Consider the following 5,038-nt stretch of genomic DNA (forward strand, 5'->3'; position numbering starts at 1 on the left):
ATGAAAGGAAGGTGCTTAACATACCCATTGGCTTTAATCAGCTCTGTGATTGTCTTTAGATCAAAGTCCAAACTGATAGCAATAATTAACATCTTCCAGTATAACAGGAGCCTCGGATTCTCTTATGGCATGATCCAAAGTTGCTATTAAAGTCAATGGGAACTGTTCCTTTCACTTCAGCAGAGTTTGGGTTAGCCCTGCCTGGTCTGCACTACAAACTTATGTTGGTATAACTACATTGCTCAGGGGTGTGAAAAAATCCACATCCCTGAACAACGTAGTTATACTGACCTAACCCCAAAGTGAAGACAGCACTATGTCAACAGGAGGGCTTATCCTGTCAACATAGCTACTCCCTCTTGGGAAGGTAGAATACCTATGCCGAGGAGAGAAGCTCTTCTGTCAGCCTAGGTAGCACCTTTACTGAGCCCTACAGTGGTGCAGCTACAAGTGTAGACAAGGCCTTACAATCTTAATGACTTTTTCAAATTCCAGAGGCTGATACAAAATTATTATATCCAGAGTGCATTAAGCATTTGCATGAGCTCTCCTGGACATTCCTGTGGTCCATACAACTTATTTCCATTTCTTAGTCACTGCCACAACATCTTTGTTTTTACAGCATAGTTTTAAAATATCTTTCTGCCTTTCTACACTACAAAGTTTTGACTATAAAAGGCAGCCTTTGTCGACAAACCACTGGATGCGTACACACTGTGATGTGATTTTTGGCAGCAAAAATGCTTTGTTTTGGTGACAAAATAAAACCACCCCGACAAGAGACATAAAGCTTTTTGTGCAAAATTTTTGTTGACAAAGTGCCAGTGTGGACACTACGCCTGATTTTATCACTTTAACTGGCCTCCAGGTGGTGTTCCACAATGCCCATCATGACCACTCTGGTCAGCAGTTTGAACTCCACTGCCCTGCAGACAGATAAACAACCATCCGCCCCTCCTCCCTAGAAGGAATTTTTGAAATTCCATTTTCTGTTTGCTCAGTGAGGAGAGGTTTCATCGCATCTTTCCAGGTGACTATGGCAGCTTATCACAGCAAATGCTCTCCTGCTTGGACCATTGTGGAGCTGCTGGATCCGCTCAGTATATGGGGAGAGGAGGCCGTGCAGTCCCAGTTGCGCTTGAGCCATAGGAATTTTGATACCTATGGGCACATTTCTTGAGGTTTGTGCAAAAAGGGCTATGATGGGGACACACTGTAGTGCAGAGTGAAGATAAAGCAGCAGAGGCATGTGTACTGTAAGGTGAGGGAAGCAAACTGTCACTCCAGTGCTGCAGCTAAGACCTGCTGGTTCTATAAGGAACTGGATTCTATTCTCAGTGGCAACCCCACCTCCACCACCAAGAGCCCCATGGATACTTCAGCAGGCCTAGAGGTGGCAGAAAGACAAAGTCATTGAGGAAGAGGTGGAGTCAGATGACAACGTGGAGCTCCCGGTGGGGCGGGCAGCCAGGAACCGTTCACCTCTCTGGAGGTGTCTAGTCAGTCTCAGCAGTTGCTCTCCAGCGAGCAAGAAGCAGGAGAGAAGAAGCCTGGTAAGTGGCTGTGGTCTGTGTAGCGTGGAGGTGGGTTCAGGGTATAAAAATGTAAGGCTGGCTGTGTTTCTGTGAGCTGGACATTTCTCTGTTTAGCTAATCAGTCTGGGTGTTGATGCACACCGAGATCTCACAGGAATCCTCCAGAAATATCTCTAGGAAAGTTTCCGGGAGGTACTCAGTAATCCTCTGCCAAAGATTCCTTGGCAGAGCTGCTTTGTTCCTTGCCCCATTGTAGGAAATTTTCCCTTGCCATTCACCAATCACTTGTTCAGGAACAAAAGTGGCACACAGGCGAGCAGCATAGGTTCCAGGGCAGAAGCCACAAGCGTGTAGTAGATGTACCCTCATTTCCCTGCTTACCCTCAGCAGTGAGATATTTGCTACAATGTCCCCTGCCTGCGGAAAAGTGTGGGAGAATTTTAGAATTTTTTCCCTGGTCGGCTGCACTGCAACCCTTGCAGAGGGCTCTTTTCCCCATGTAGAGTGCCCCCTCCCAAAGCCAACACTCACCATCCTTTGGGTGTTTGCAGAGATGTGTGCTTGCCCAAGGGTCAGTGAGAAAGTGATTGTTATGTTACAAAAGGTGTATTTTACTGAAATGTTTCAATGTGGTGCGTGAATTTAACAGTCATGCTTCTGTGCACTGTTTCGTCTGCTTTGCCAGATGTGGCCTTCAGAAACACCACACGCACACTGTCCGAGCATCTCCACCAGATAAGAAAGCGTCCAAGATGGAGCAAAGAAGACATGTTCTGGGAGGTACTGCACTTATCCAATGCAGAGAAAAGGGAACACAAGGATGGAGGGAAGCCGAATGTCAGGACAGAAAAGAGAACCAGGAGTTTAAGGATGCTACTGAGTGGATGATTAAAGTAACGGAGGAGCAAACGCAGATGCTGAAGTCCTTAATAATGTTGCAGTCCTTAAGACTGAGCAGATATGTGCCCGCCCTCCCCTGCAGTACATTCAGAGCTCTTTTCCGTGCCCCCCAAACTCCACCCGCACAGTCCTTTCCACCTTCTGGGACTTCTCGGTTTCCCTCCACCTCCTCAGACAACTTTCAAAATGATAGCTGGACCTACACACAGCTCTGAAAGTCTTCCCTTCCCTGATACCTCCTTTCCTACCAAACATCTTTGTGTGTGTTTCTTGTTTTTGGTTTTGTTTTTGTTTTTATTGTGCAATAAAAACAAAGTTTTTGAAGCCATCTTTATGTGTTTCCTACAAACTGAGATAGCAGGCACTACCAATACATATGCAGGCAATTTAATCATTTGCTTACTGTAATGTAAATCCCAAAATGTCACCATTGCTTCCTAGGAAAACTACATGTAATGTAACATTGCAGCACCAGTCACAGAGAGACATTACTAGTTGTCACTTTCAAAATGTTGCCTCAAAGCCTTCCTGATTTGAATTGTCCCCCCTTTGGGGCCCTCTGATAGCCCTAGTATCTAGCTGCTCAAAATCAGCAGCCAAGTTGTCTGCCTCAACACTTCACCCATGAGCAAACCTTTCCCTTAGCTTCAAAAAGATGATGCAACGTACAACACGTGACTATGACCATGGGAATGGTCCAAATGGGCCAAAGACACATTCCACTGTCATCCGGCAGCTACTCAGTTTGTTGTTGAACTGTTCCTTACTGTTGTCCAGATTTCCTGGGCAAGGTTTCATGAGCCAAGGCTGTAAGGAGTACTCCGGGTCTCCCAGGATCACTGTGTGCATTTCAACATCCCCCACTGTAATTGTCTGGACTGGAAAGAGAGTCCCCGCTTGTAGCTTTCTATACAGGCTAGTGTTCCTGAAGGTGCATGCATCAGGCACTCTCCCGGACCACCCCGTATTGATGTCAGTGAAATGTCCACAGTGATCCACAAGCACCTGTGACACCGTGGAGAAGTACCCCTTCCTACTGATGACCTCTGTCGCACAGTGGTCTGCTGCCAAAACTGGAATATGTGTGTCATCTATCGCCCCCCACAGTTAGGGAAACCCATTTCTGCAAAGCAGTCCACTATTTCACGTACATTTCCCAGTATCACGGTCCTTCGTAGAAAGATGCGATTAACTGCCCTGCACACATGCATTAACACAGCCCGAATGGTCGACTTCCCGACTCCAAATTTATTTGCGACCAACCGGTAGCAGTCTGGAGTTGCCAGCTTCCACACAGTGATTGACACACTCTTCTCTACCGAGAGGGCAGCTCTCATTCTGGTGTCCTTGTACCACAGTGCTGGGGTGAGCTCCGCACACAGTTCCAGGAAGGTGGCTTTCTGCATCTGCCACTGCTGATCATCCCACACCTGCATGACAATACGATCCCACCATTCAATGTTTGTTTCCGGAGCCCAAAAGCAACGGTCCACCTTCTGCAGCTGTTCTGTGAATGCCAAAAGCCAGTGGCTGCGAGAAAGTGTTTAAATTGACCATCCGCAGCCATGGCTGTCTGCAGCTCCCCGTGGCCAGGGTTCACCATTCCCAGCCAATGGGAGCTGTGGGAAGTGGTGCAGGCCACAGGGACGTGCTGGCAGCCGCTTCCCGCAGCATCTCATTGGCCGAGAATGGTGAACCGTGGCTACTGGGAGCTGCAGGAGGCCGTGCCTGTGGACAGTCAATGTAAACACAGTGTCGTAGCTCCCAAATGGATTACCCTGATGGGCCACAGGTTGCCCTCCAGTGCCAAAAGCAACCTAAAGTTGCTCCAATCCATATCACACAACATATTAGGCAACCGGGAGTCTTCTTCAGTTACCAACTTTGCGATTAACTTCACTGCCATCTGCGATGTCTTCATGACAGTTATCAGAGCATATGAGAGCAGTAAGGGATCCATCCCTTCTCACAAAGATGTCGGGGTGCACAGCAAAATGCAGTGAAAGAAAGCCAGAGGCCGATGGAATGCTGGGACAGAAAGCAATGCATCATGGGATATTGTGCCCGGTCCCAAGATGTGCCGTGATCCACTCTGCCTTCCCACAAGACCTAGCATCAGAAGGTGTTGAGCTGGTCTGTGGGATAGGTACCCACAGTGCACTGCTCACACTGTCAATGTGAGTGCCTCTGTTGATAGAGGAAGTGAGTATAAACATGCAATACTGATTTTTATTAAATAGCAATTTTTGAGTGTCAACAAATCTGTAGTGTAGACAAGGCCTTAACGTAGTGGTTACTGTTGATTTATGTAACACAAGAGAGTGATGACTTTGTCATGGCTGAGATGAGTACAGTTAAGAAATGAGAGCAGATTCAATAGCTGTGTTTGCCATGTTGTCTTTTAGGCCTGTATTTGAAATAATTCAGCACCTGTTTAACTTCAGGCAAGTGTTTATGCCCTATTGATATCATGCTTAAATTTAAACATGTGCTTAAGTGCTTTGCTGAAAAGGGATGGACCTAACTATGGGTTTTAAATGTTTTTCTGAATTGGGGTCTTACAGAGGAAACTGAAGGACTTGGCAAACTTTTTTTTTCTCCTT

The sequence above is a fragment of the Lepidochelys kempii genome, chromosome 1 (assembly GCF_965140285.1).
Source record: "Lepidochelys kempii isolate rLepKem1 chromosome 1, rLepKem1.hap1, whole genome shotgun sequence".
In the NCBI taxonomy this organism is placed as follows: Eukaryota; Metazoa; Chordata; order Testudines; family Cheloniidae; genus Lepidochelys; species Lepidochelys kempii.